The sequence below is a fragment of the Oryx dammah genome, unplaced genomic scaffold (assembly GCF_014754425.2).
Source record: "Oryx dammah isolate SB20612 unplaced genomic scaffold, SCBI_Odam_1.1 HiC_scaffold_2, whole genome shotgun sequence".
NCBI lineage: Eukaryota > Metazoa > Chordata > Mammalia > Artiodactyla > Bovidae > Oryx > Oryx dammah.
Window position 1 is genome coordinate 96,834,233 of NW_024070186.1, and position 14,749 is coordinate 96,848,981.

The 14,749-nt window shown below is 34.2% G+C and overlaps 1 protein-coding gene across 18 annotated transcripts in view; it reads left to right on the plus strand.

Moving 5' to 3' along the window:
- The window catches only part of ZBTB20 (zinc finger and BTB domain containing 20), an 838,376-nt gene that overhangs the window by 132,756 nt on the left and 690,871 nt on the right, over positions 1-14,749 (plus strand). The gene's annotated exons all lie outside the window — the stretch shown is intronic.

The window sequence follows — 14,749 nt, forward strand, 5'->3', positions numbered from 1 at the left end:
CCAATAAGCCCATGTCTAGGGAGAGGGATTTTATTATGAAGAATTTGTTTTTAATTCTTCACTTTTAAATTAGTAGGTTTTTAAAATATTTGTTACAATGTGATTGAAACTAATTGAAATAGAAATTTTACCTTTTGCTTTACTTTCTGTTGCAATAAGTTGGGTGTTGGATTAATATCTGTATAACTTTTATATACAACTGATAACTGAAAAACAGCAATTGTTATATAACCCCAAATATTTTATAAATAAAAACCTAAACATTTTACATTGTTTCTTCAGAAATTATATATGTTGGAAAGGCAAAATGTTCATATCTTACTGGATATTTAGTTGCTATCACCAGTATGAACTTGGAGTGAATATTATTTTTTAATAAGTATTCTTAAGGTATTGAGATTTACTGCAACTTCCCTTGTATCAGGCACTAATCTTGTCTCACATAATGCTCTGAAGATCTCTAGCATTGTATAAACTCAAATTTATAGAATATGAAATTAAGGCCCAAAGTGTGTAGGTAAGAACTAAGGTGATTCAGGACCTAATTACAAATCTCTGTCCACTTCTCTTCCTTTCCAGTGCTGCCTTCTTAGGAGAGGTTACCATGATCTTTATCCTGAACCATTGGGCTAGTCCACTAACTGGTCTCCTCACTAACTGTCTTGTTGTTTGCAATCCATTCTGCTTGAGAAACAGGTTTATTCTTGGATTATGTCCAAGAAGTATGCTTCAGTGACTTCTCATTTCACTTAAAGTACAATTCTGTAAGGTCTATGTCTTGATTTCTCTTTAACCTCCCCTTACATCTTAGTCTCATTTTAGCTTACAACATTTTAGCCACACTGATGTCCTTTCTGTTTCTCGTCAATGTCGAGTGCTTTTATTCTTGGGAGTTTTCCCACATGCTATTCCCTGCCCTGACTTTCTGCATCATTGGTTGCATTTCATCCTAAAATATCACTTTTTTGAAACATTCATGTTTTTCCCCTTGCCTGGATCTTTATTAGTGATTATTAGGGAATCTTCTTAATTTGTAATTAACTGTTTTCTTTTTGTTTGTTCACTATATATCCTCCTCTCTTCTCATATAACCCTGAAATCTCTGTGAAGTCAGAAATATTTCATTTTATTTGCTACTCTTGTACAATGTCCAACACTGTAGGCACCAAGTAAATACTTGCTAGAAGAATATACAGCTAAATATATACCTACGTATATACATATATTCTCCACCATAAAATATTCTCATATTGATTAAATATAGCCATAAAATTTATCCTTTTGGTAATGTATATTTTATTCTTTAATACTGTGGGTATTTTTATTGTCTTTCAGCAAAGTTTGGAATATGTAACAGGATGGCTCTTCTTTTATTTCCTTTGAATATTATTCCTTGTTCAGAACATGTTATCTTCCTAATAGGTCACCCTGAAATGTATTGTGGCTTTGTGTTTTAGCAAATATCTAACAGAACCATAAATTATAGTGTCATTGAACTGAAGCACACCTTAAATCCTATCTATTCCCATCACCCCCTTGAAACCTGAGCCTCCTCTGCAGATCCTTCAACAAGTGGTCCTAGAAGCAGTGTTTGGAGATTACCAGGCTCAAGGAACTATCTTTTAAGAAAATCCATTTAATTTTTAATCTGTTTTAATAGCCTGACATTAATGTTTGCTGCTGCTGCTAAGTCACTTCAGTCGTGTCCGACTCTGTGCTACCCCATAGATGGCAGCCCACCAGGCTCCCCCATCCCTGGGATTCTCCAGACAAGAACACTGGAGTGGGTTGCCCTTTCCTTGTCCAGTGCATGAAAGTGAAAAGTGAAAGGGAAGTTGCTCAGTCGTGTCCAACTCTGCGACCCCATGGACTGTAGCCTACAAGGCTCCTCTGTCCATGGGATTTTCCAGGCAAGAGAACTGGAGTGGGGTGCCACTGCCTTCTCTGACATTAATGTTTAGTTAGAGTTTTATGCATTAATACATTCCAAGATTCTTTTATTAAATTTTCACTATTTATACCCTTATATTAATATAAAATTTCTTCAGCTTAGCCTATTTTTGCTATATCTTTTTATTTAGAAACTCTTTTAAGGTAATATTTTCCTGAATTAGTATAGTGATATTTTTTGGTTCAGATTTTCAGATTGTTAATAAACTTAATGATGAAGATAAAAATACTGAAAAGTTTTCTGCAGAATATTTCCATCTATATTTGTTTGCATTTTTTTATTGTGCCAATTCTGTTATTTCAGTCTCTGTATTCACATAATAATCAGCCCAAAATTCTGACAAATTAATTTTTTTCTTGATTCCTCTGAAAAACACATCAATTTTATTGATAAATTGAGTAAAATATAATTTATGACTATATCATTTTTTATTTTTAAAATTTGATTGGAGTATATTTGATTTACAATGTTGTGTTAGTTTCAGGCATATAGCAAAGTGAATCAGTTATGTGTGCTAAGTTGCTTCTGTTGTGCCTGACTCTGTGTGACCCTATGGGCTCTAGTCCGCCAGGCTACTCTGTCCATGGAATTCTCCAGGTAAGAATACTGACGCAGTTTACCCTTTCCTCTAGGGGATCTTCCTGACTCAGGGATTGAATTTACATCTCTATGTCTCCTGGATTGGTAGGCAGGTTCTTTACCACTAGTGACACCATACATATACATATATATCCAGTCATTTTTAGATTATTTTCCCATATAGGCCATTCCAGAGTATTGAATAGAGTTCCCTGTGCTATGTAGTAGGTTCTTATTATTTATCTATTTTATATATGGTAATATGTATATGTCAATCCTAATCTCACAGTTTATCCCTTCCCCCCTTATCCTCTGGTAGCCATAAGTTTGAGTTCTATATCTATAACTCTACTTCTATTTTTAAATAACTTCATTTATGCCATTTTTCAGATTCCACATATAAGCATGTCATATAATATTTATCTTTCTGTGTCTGGCTAACTTCACTCAGTATGATGGACTCTACATCCATCCATGTTGCTGTAAATGGCATTATTGTATTCTTTTTTTATAGCTGAGTAATATCCCATTGTATATATGTACCACATCTTTATCCATTCCTCTGTTGATGGGCGTTTAGGTTGCTTCCAAATCCTGACTATTGTAATTAGTGCTGTAATTAGTACACCAATGAATATTGCTGTACACATATCTTTTCAAATTATGGTGTTTCTCTGGGAAACACCATATATGCCTAGGAGTGGGATTGTTGGGTCATATGGTAGTCTATTTTGAGTTTTTAAGGAACCTCCATACTGTTCTCTGGGCTTCCCAGGTTGCAGAGTGGTAAAGAATCTGCCTGCCAGTGCAGGAGATGCAAAAGACATGGATTCTATTCTTGGGCAGGAAACATCTCCTGGAGAAGGAAATGACCACCCACTCTAGTATTCTTGCTTAGAAAATTCCATGGACAGAGTAGCCTGGTAGGCTACAGTCCGTGGGGTTGCAAAGAGTCTGACTCTACTGAGCACCTGAGCACATGTACATACTGTTCTCCATAGTGTCAGTACCAATTTACATTCCAACCGACTGTGTAGGAGGGTTTACTTTTTTTCACACCCTCTTCAGATTTATTGCTTATAGACTTTTTGATTGTGACTGGTGTGAGGTAATACCTTATTGTAGTTTCGGTTTCCCTTTCTCTAGTAATTATTGATGTTGAGTATCTTTTCATGTGCTTTTTTATCATCTTATGTATGGCTGGGCTTCTCTGGTAGCTCAGATAGTGAAGAATTCACCTGCAATGCAAGGGCTCCAGGTTTGACCCCTGGGTTGGGAAGATCCCCTGAAGATGGGAATGTCTACCCACTCCAATATTTTTTCCTGGAGAATTCCATGGCCAGAGGAGCCTGGCATCTATAGTCCATGGCGTCACAAAGAGTTGGACATGACTGAGTGACTAACACACACTTTTTACCATGTATGGCTACAACTTCTTAAGATATTTTTCCGATGTTTCATCATTTAATTTACCAAATAATGCCTACTAATTTTGAAGAATGTAGGGATACCATTTTCCAAAATTAAAACAAAAAGATAGAAAGAAAAGAAAATTAGAGTCTTTTAAATAAATTGTGCTGCGTTCTGAATGCCATCACACTTTCATCCTCTAGGGCTTTGCCAGTGCACAATCAACTGTTGAGTAAACACTTATTAACATTTGCTTTGTGTACTACTACTTACCCCTTTTTCTCAACTATATTGTCAGCCTTTCTTCTTAGTATATAAACTTGTGTAAACATCTTCCATCAAATATGCAAAAAATAAGCAAACACAATGCAGAAAGACAATCCTTTTTTAAAGATTCGCTGTTACCACTTCTCACTTCTTCTTCTCTCCATTAAAAACTTCAGGAAGGAATTTTTAATTCTTCACTTCTCATTGCTTCTGCAGTTCACTGAAAACTGACTTCTGTCCATAAAGTGTAATTTAAATTATTCCCAGAGATAAAATATCATAAAATTATCAAATTTAATAGAATATATTCAATCTTGGCCTTATTTTGTATCTTCGATGTTCTTAACATTTTTGACAGCTTCTTTCTTTGGAAATTCTGTCTTCTCATTGGTTTTTGGTTTTCTCTTGGTTCTCTCTGGCCTCTCTTAAGATTCCTTTGTAGGCTTGTTCTTCCTGTCTCTGTATATTTCTTCTTCCTCCTTGAATATCTTTTCAAAAGTTTCTAGGACATTTATATATTTTTTCTTTGAGACATGTTTCCATTTCCTTTGATCATTTTTCTGTTGGGTTATTTGTATTTTTTCTTCTTCACTTTTTTTGTTTGTTACTTGACTTAGATTTTCTCCTGGAATGCATTCCTCAAATATGCAGGTTTTTTTTCATGCTACACACATTTCCTATACTATTTTAACATAATTGTTTCATTTAATATGAAATGCTTTCCTGGTGGCTCAGCTGGTAAAGAATCTGCTTGCGGTGCGGGAGAGAAACCTGGGTTCAATCCATGGGTTGGGAACATCCTCTGGAGAAGGGAACAGCTACCCATTCCAGTATTCTGGCCTGGAGAATTCTATGGTCTTATAGTCCATGGGTTGGAAAGAGTTGGATTGAGTGAATGACTTTCACAATAGGAAATGTAGAAATTACTATATAGCCCTTAATCTGTGTGCTTGAAAACTGTGTGGGTAAAAGTTCCTTGATGTTCTTCACACCCCACCTGAATACAAACTTACTGAATGTTTTCTGTGCTTTTGTTTGAAAACTAAAATTTTACTTTTGCAGTCAAGCAGCAGTTGCTTAGATTCTCCTATACCCCAATTCTCCCAACCGTACTTTCTCATACTTTTTCAGGCAGTGTGGACAAATTAGTTAAAAATTGTTGGGTTTTGCTATAACATCATTAGACTATGTCAACTCAGGCTTCTATAACAAAAATACTATAAATGTAATGGCTTATCAACAAGGAAAGTTGGAGGCTGGAAGTCTGAGATCATGGTGTCAGCATGCTCAGGTTCTGGTGAGTACTGTCTTCCAGGTTTCAAGCAATTCACTTTTCTTTATATCATCACACGGAGGGTTGGGGAGAGCTTCCTAGCTCTCTGGCCTTATCCCATTCATGAGAGCTCCCACCCTCAAAATCAAGTTACCTTCCAAAGCCCGCTGTTCTAATATCACCATATTGGGTGTGAGGATTTCAACTATGAATTTGGTGGTGGTGGGGGCACAGACATTCACTCCATGATAGTTTAGAACTGGCAACTAGGGACTATGTTTGTGCCTATTTATGTGGCTCTTCCCTCCTGACTCCTCTGCCTTCTGAGGACTATATATTCTTTCTTCTTCTCTTTTGCTTTTCATCATATTCAGTGCCTGTTTATCACTAAAGGTAAATAGTTTTAAGAAACTAACATGACTTTTTCCATTTTTCCCCCCTACTTTCCTCCTAGTAGAGAAAAAACAAAGTAGTAAGCATTGACCATTTAACTTTCCAAGCTAAGGAAGTTTGAAGGGCTTTCTCGTCTTGTCTTTTTTTTAAACACCCCCTACTCCAATCTTAAGGTTATCACACTTCTTTGTAAATATTTTGCTAACTTGGGGGCTATTAATGAAGTTTGTTACAGGATTATGTTCATTCAGTTTTTTGAAAAACTATTTCAGATGGGAGAGAATGTTGCAAATTAGGAGCTATATCTGTTGTCTCTCTTCTTGGCTTCCAGTTTTCTAAAATTATGGAATAAACTTATGTCCTTTCTATTCATTAATTATTGCTAGCAATATTTTGGGGGTGAGGAGGTGAGAAAAGCTGTCAGAAACCTCCAAACATTTAAAGTTTTATTTTGTAAATGATAAAATATGTAATGTATATGTATATATTCTCATTAAAATTATTATGGAAAATCTTAAATTTACACAAAAGAAGAGAGTATGATATAATGAGTTCCTAAGTGTCCATCACATAGTTTCAATATCAGTAAGTGGTCAGTAAAGCACATCCAAACTCAATTATTTTAAATTAAATCCAGTATAAAATTTCATTCATAAAAATGCTACTGTATCAGATACAGTTTTTAAAGTTCTTTCTTGGTCCTGAAAAGAGTTATTCTAGAGAAATTCTCTTTGTAGTCTTTCTTTAACACCCTGATTCATCTGTATCCTATTTTATGACTTTGTCTAATCAGAATACCCAGAAAGGTAAAGGAACACAGAGCATTTACAGTTTCAAACTGCTTGCCTCATTTAGCCCTGGTCTGTTGTATTTTTGTCATTAAAGTATGTATGCAAATCAATTCAATAAATATTTATAGAGGTTTTGCTGTGAATCACATAGTTTCCTAGGTACTCCAAATATTTCAGTGAACCAAAAAAGCACTCTCATGGAGTCTGTAGTCTAGTGTTAGCTTTGAGAGGTGGCTCTAAAATTAAGTATCTGTTTATCAAAGAATATTTCTCAGTGTCTTTATTTTTGGCATTTTAATTTTTGTTTTTCATTTGAGTGTTAAAACATTTCTCCTTAAAACATTGGCTTAAGAGTTTTGTCAAGAAGTCTGGTGAAACAAAACAAACAAGACATGACAAACTAGCTCTTTACTGTGTGACCCGACCTATGAACTTATAAAGGTGTCGTAATTTGATAGGTATCTGAGGAAACAGTCTCAACAAAAATTGTTGACTGTTTTAATGACATCACTTCTTGTAGTCCTTTTATGAAAAAGATAACATAGAAGGGATGGGGAGAAGTTTAACTAGAGCTATGTTTGTTAACCTGCTGTGTGATGGGTCTCAAGTGACCTATAAACTATTGCAGATAGAAATCATTGCTTATTATTTTAATGTAAGTTTGATTGGAATGTGACTAATTACATGAGAGAGTTATATAAGAAACATAAAACAGGAGTATTCTAGATCTGCTAATTAAGATAAGCAGTATGAGGTAAAAATAAGGTATGATTTGCACACAACTAAAGAAACATACTGTTTTATTACTGCATGATAGGGTTGACAAAGTTATTTTGGACTGAATTGGCAATAAATCTTTTCAAGACAGATTTACAGTATAAAGTAATACTTAAGATGACAATCTTCATTGCAGCAGACCAAGAAAAAGACAATAATAAGCTATCTCAGAGAGATGTAAATTGAACTACCCATTGAGGAAATATGTGATCACTAATGATTTCCCAGGATTTCTTTTATATTTAGGATTTAAAATGTTTAAATTTTTTACTATTGTACTCATATTATCACCTACATATACAGATATATGTTGAGGAAATGCTGTGTTATAGGAATTGTGGTGGAATTTGGAAATTCAATGGTGATGAAAAGAAGCATGGCTCATGAATATAGCTTAATTGAGATAGATATGTATATTTATAGAACACACACACACATATATACTCACACACAAACACATATTAAATAATTACATAAATATTTACTTTCAAGTAAAGAGTTGGACACGACTTAGTGACTAAACAACAATGCTACTAAATTGTGGTTAATTTTGTACTTGTATGAAATATCTAGTTGGTTGAGATTTATATTTTAGTAACTTTTTCCAAATTTAAACCTTCTTATGCCTAGTTTTCTTTTCTCCTACAATTTCAATTGCACACAGAATCATTACTGATTTGTACCCATGAAAGTTACTGAGACTTCTTATTTTGCAGGAAGTTTATATGCACTAATATTTTCCATTAGTGCAATAGATTGACAGATGCCTCAATTGCCTGGAATTTATGTCACCAAGGGAAAACAGTGAATAGTGAATTAAAAGCATTAGATCATTGGGTTAATCATGTTTTGACAGAGTATCATTACTATCCTTTAAATAAGAAAAAATTAAGTTAGAAAATTTTTAACAAGTTAAAATTAACCAGGGACTATAAAGGAAAGCAATTTTAGCAGAATTATTTATGCCCTCAATCAAAATTTTTAAACAAACAAACAGACCAAAAAAAGTGTGCATGTGGCATCTGCTTATTTTTTGAAGATGATTCTTTCTATCCTTTGTTCTTTGATCTCTACAGGAGCAGAAGCACTGAAAGTGGCAATGGGGCCAAGGGTGCTCAATGTCTTGGCACTCATTAACTATGGCAATTAGCACTATTTAGATTGATATATTTCCAAGATGAAAGCATGACTGAGACCAGACAGACGAAAATGATGATGGCATTTGTGAAGGTAGAATGACATTGACCAGTAAGAAACAGAAAAGAAATAGAGCTCACCTTAAGAGACTTGGATTATTTGAAAAATTGATTACATGATAAGACTGTTTCAATATAACTGCAGTTCTCCAAGGACTTATTAATGCTTCGGTAGCATTAAAGTAAAATGAAAAGACACCAGAGCAGTCTGCTTTAATAGCTTGCTGGCTTGAACCCCAATACATAATGTTCTTGTAATAGTTTATGGGTGACTGCAGTAAATTGATAGTGAATGTTTTCCATTTTTTGGCTCTTCATATCAGATCTGCTCTTAGAGAACATTTTGTTCTGAGAATATTATGAAGGCAATTGATCTAGTTTAGAAGTTGCTTGACAATTTAGAGTGTTAACTTTTCTCCTCTCCAAATTGTATGATTTTTGTCCTTTGAACTAAGGTAAAATTATAGTTAGTTTGGACTTCAGCAGTTTACTCACTTCACTTCACCTACTCTAAGTATTTTTTAAGTACCACCACGAAGAAAGAAAAATCCATTTTTTCTCAATTCTTTTGTTACCTTTATCTTTTTAAAACAGCAGATTAACTATCCTTGACAGAAAAAACAATTTGAGATAGATTTAATTTGGAACTTAGTTTGTTGATGTGTCATTAATGATCATATTTGAGGATTGTATTTTAAAAAGAATTATGATCCATCAAAAGAAATTGCTGTATTTTAAACACAATGAAGGCTGAGAATTGCTGGCATCTAATGAACTGAATTATCTAATATGGGCTGCCCTGAGGCATTTAGTGCATCCCCTATCTATTTTTCAGTTTTTCAAAACTCAAATATTCATACTGTACATATAATAAAAATAAGTTACAGACTTAATAGAAATTGAAATGGTCTCAATGTTAACATTAGACCCATGGAAAATTAGAGGATATGTGAGTACTTTATTCATTCTTTTAGTTTTCAGTGTGCCTAGAAGCATTTGTTTCATATAAAAGTTATATTACAAAATTAATGGACTAAAGGCAGAAAGAGAATTTAGAAAAATGTTAAATGAAGTCTGGATATATACTGCATGCAGGTGGAGGATTTTTGAGGAATATTTATGGAACAAAGTTCAGTCTCTTCCTCAAAAGTCCAGGCATCCAAAAGAGACAGAAAGAGTCACTGTGGTTATGTAAAACTGCAGTGAAACTTCTGGTGGGACAGAAGGCTCTGAAGAGGTGGCAATGAAGCAATAAAATGAAAACCTGAGCAAACAAAAAATGCAGAGAGACTTAAAAAAATCAGAAAAAGAGATAAAAATGTCTCAACAAAAACAGGAACAACAAAAATTCAGAAATGTTAATGTCCATCAGCCCAGCTAATGGAAAAGCGTTTCAATATTTTGAGTGCAAAAAGCAGACAACACACACGGAACTGAAGTACTTGCTCTTTGGCATGAGTTGGAGAGCAAGCTATTCCTGAGCAATACAACTTTGCACTAGGGTTAGTTGTATTTTCTCAAATGAATTTTGAAGTGAAACCTTGAAAGCCAAATGTCTACCCACCTGAAGTGCCCAGGGTTTTATGTAACACATGATCTTTAGTGTTTTATGACTTATACAAAAAAAGACAAATATAATTTTAAAATTTATTTGCGTATGAAGATGGTTATGTTGACCTATGGATTACCAAAAATAACTCCAATAATAGTCAATCAGCAGGCAGTTTAACCTCAGTACTAAAAAACAAACAACCCAGGGACAAAGCTTTCAGATCTTTGCAAATGATAATGAATTCAGAGACATATAATTAGAAACACTGTAGTCAGGTCTGGACAGATTTAGATAAATTAATGACCCGACTAGTGGATGGCAGTCACAGTCTTTAACTTAAATCTTAACAGCACGTCAATGAAGAAATATTTTCTTTCTTTCTTTTTTCTTTTTATACAGTTAATTGTATATTTTGAGGCTGATAAAGAAAAGATGAAATCTAGGGACTTCATTGTTCTGTACTCATTATATTCTCTCTTCTGCCTTATACATAAATCTGTTTTTCTTCACATTCATTCATCTCCCTCTTTAAATAAACACATGTGCATAATATTAGTCTTTCTATATATACATATATAAAGGTGCATATTCTCTTTTACTTATGTTCATTTAGTAAGTCTTTTAAAATATTTGTTGAAATAGTTATTTTGGGTGGATTTTACATGAGATAGTTTTATTACAAATTTAAGACTTCCCTTCTGTTACATGAAAGCTTCTTTTAACACTAAATTGAAGCAGAACTGTATTGCTACAGTACAACTTTGTATGGCTGGATGTCCTATTAGTTGTAGAATTTAATTTAAATTTTCACAGGCTGTTAAATGGAGTAAAGAGCAAGATACAGTCATGGGCTGCAGATTTTTCATCCCTTGGTTATTTCTATAATTTGTACTTTACATTAATGGTCAATTTTAATCTTGTTATAAAGTCAACTTTATATGTGTGTGTTATTTGATTTTTCCTTCATGTATTTGGAGTACCATTTTTATTTCTGCTATTTATTTGTTTGCCCATGTGGTATGGCTTGCAGGACCTCAGTTGCCTGACCAGGGATCAAACCTGGGCCCGTGATAGTAAAAGCACCAAGTCCTAACCACTGGACTGCCAAGGAATTCCCTGGAGTGCCATTTTAATTTAAAGTATTTTTTAGAGAAATGTTCAACTATTTTTTTCTAGGTTAATAGCTTGCATGAGTTCAAATAACTTGATGTTTGAGTTTCAGATATAATCATCCTGATTTCTTATTGAAATCAGGCTTAAACCTATGAAGGTTAACTGCAGAGACAAAAGGAAACTTACTAACTAAAAAGCACTTTTTTTCCTCTAACAAGGTTACTGTAAAATGTATATATATATATTTTTTCTGATATTTCATATGAGTAGCATATATATATACATATACAGACACAGCAAGTTTATAAGTAAAAAAAACCCTGTACTTATGCAAAATTAAAAATATGATTAAATAAAGTTTCTGTGTAATGAAGCTCTTCTTTTCAATGATGTCCTATAATGTAAAAATTCATTTTAAATTTTTTGTAAATGAATGCACCTGAGTCAATATCCAACATGACTCCCTATTAAGATAAATATATTTGCACATGTTTTACTATACAAACTGAGGAGATCTGTTTAAAGGATAATGCCATTATCATAGTTCTATCATCAAGAAGGTCTTCTTTTACAAATCAAAAATACACTCTCCTCATTCAAAAAGTTACCATCACTTAAAATTGGTATATTCTAAAAATCAAAACAAATTAACAAACATAACCAAACAGATATAGAATCATAGATACACAGAACAAGCAGCTTGTTGCCAGGAGAGAAGGGAGTGGCAGGGGGAGAGAAATAAGTGAGGGGGATTAAGAGGTACAAACTTTAAGTTGCAAAATAAGTCACGGGCATTATATGTACAATGTGGGAAATGCAGTCAATAATTATGTAATATCTTTGTAATTTTGACTGAAGACATCTAAGACTCATTTTGTGATCATTTTGTGTACCAGGAACTAACTGTATTATCGATTTCTTACACTTAAAAAATAAACTCATAGTAATGTGGTTGCCAGAGGTGTGGGGTTAGGACTGCGGGGGAAATTGGATGAAGGTGGTCAAATGTAGTAACTTCTAGTTACAAGATAAATAAGTACTAGAGATGTAATATACTTGCAATAAAGATAACATTGAAATACATTATAAATGAGTTGTTAGAGTAAATCCTAAGAGTTCTCTTCAATCACAAGGACAATAATTATTTTCTTCCACTAATTTAATGTCCTATAAATGTATACACACACACACACATGCATGTGCGCACACACACACACACATATATGATGGATGTTCACTAAACTATCATGGTAATCATTTCATGATGTACATAACTCAAGTCATTATATTGTACACCTTAAACTTATACAGTGCTTATAAAATGTCAATTATATCTCAGTAAAAGTGAAGTTTATTGCATGGATCACAAAATTCTGAAAATTCTGAAAGAGATGGGAATACCAGACCAGCGGACCTGCCTTTTGAGAAACGTATATGCAGGTTAGGAAGCAACAGTTAGAACTGGACGTGGAACAACAGACTGGTTCCAAATAGGAAAAGGAGTACGTCAAGGCTGTATATTGTCACCCTGCTTGTTTAACTTATATGCAGAGTACATCATGAGAAATGCTGGGCTGGAAGAAGCACAAGCTGGAATCACGATTGCTGGGAGAAATATCAGTAACCTCAGATATGAAGATGATACCACCCTTATGGCAGAAAGTGAAGAAGAACTAAAAAGCCTCTTGATGAAAGTGAAAGAGGAGAGTGAAAAAGTTGGCTTAAAGCTCAACATTCAGAAAACTAAGATCATGGCATCTGGTCCCATCACATCATGGGAAATAGATGGGGAAACAGTGGAAACAATGTCAGACTTATTTTGGGGGGCTCCAAAATCACTGCAGATGGTGATTGCAGCCATGAAATTAAAAGACGCTTACTCCTTGGAAGGAAAGTTATGACCAACCTAGATAGCATATTCAAAAGCAGAGACACTACTTTGCTAACAAAGGTCCATCTAGTCAAGGCTATGGTTTTCCCAACGGTCATATATGGATGTGAGAGTTGGACTGTGAAGAAAGCTGAGCACCGAAGAACTGATCTTTTGAATGTGGTGTTGGAGAAGACTCTTGAGAGTCCCTTGGACTGCAAGGAGATCCAACCAGTCCATCCTAAAGGAGATCAGTTTTGGATGTTCATTGGAAGGACTGATGCTGAAGCTGAAACTCCAATACTTTGGCCACCTCATGCAAAGAGTTGACTCATTGGAAAAGACCCTGATGCTGGGAGGGATTAAGGGCAGGAGGAGAAGGGGATGAAAGAGGATGAGATTGCTGGATGGCATCACCTACTCGATGGACATGAGTTTGAGTGAACTCTGGGAGTTGGTGATGGACAGGGAGGCCTGACGAGCTGCGATTCATGGGGTCACAAAGAGTCAGACAGGACTGAGGCACTGAACTGAACTGAAAACTGAAAAAAAAATAGGTGTATTCTAATGGAAATGTTTGTATCTTTGTCAAACTAAATATTATATTAAAATATTTCACACATCTCTACAGAGAATGTTGTTCTCATTCAAAAAATGAGTATAGACATTTTGAAAGTGCATGGATTTTTGGATCAAAATAAATATGCAATTTACACACTAATAAATGATTTGGGAGGCTTCCCTGGTGACTCAGACACTAAAGAACCTGGTTTGATCCCTGGGTTGGGAAGACCACTGGAGAAAGGAATGGCAACCCACTCCAGTATTCTTGCCTGGAGAATTCCATGGACAGGGGAGCCTGGCGGGCTACAGTCCATAGGGTCACAAAGAGTTGGACACAGCTGAGTGACCAGCACACACATAGTGGTTTTAGAAATTCATTGCATTTCAATTTTTTTCTGAATAATAGCAGTATTTTGGCCTTACTGCTTATTATTCAAAATATTTTGAATAAAAGTTAAGACTTTTTTTCCCAAGATTAAAATCTGTCCATATGATAATTCAAGTGATCTCCACTTTAAAAAACCTGGTTTGTGAAAATTTAGGATTTGCATAAAGGGACAAATTAAGAAATGATGATTTGATACATAGATTACATTTTATAAAATATTTTATAAGTACTAGTTCTTTACAAATTTTGACTTATACATGTTTAACAAAGAAAAAGAATTGACTCATTTTTCTAAAACTAATGTTTTTAAGACAAATACAACTATGTATTATGTAATAGACTTGTATGCATCCAAATGAGTATTATTCTTTGTAAAGTAGTCACCTTGTAAGATATTTCTTCATTTAAGAAGTACAGCCATTGTTCTAAATATTGTACTGTGTTGGAATTACCTTCAGAGCTGAAGACATATCCTTTTTAATATTTTTATTGACAAAAACTGATTTATTTTTTTAAATTATCTCAAGGTAATTTAGAGTCGTGTTTACAAGTTTATTGCCATAGCAAAACCTGGCCTCTTCTGACTGGTAGGGTTCTCTAAAATCCATATCTTCATTTCCTTACT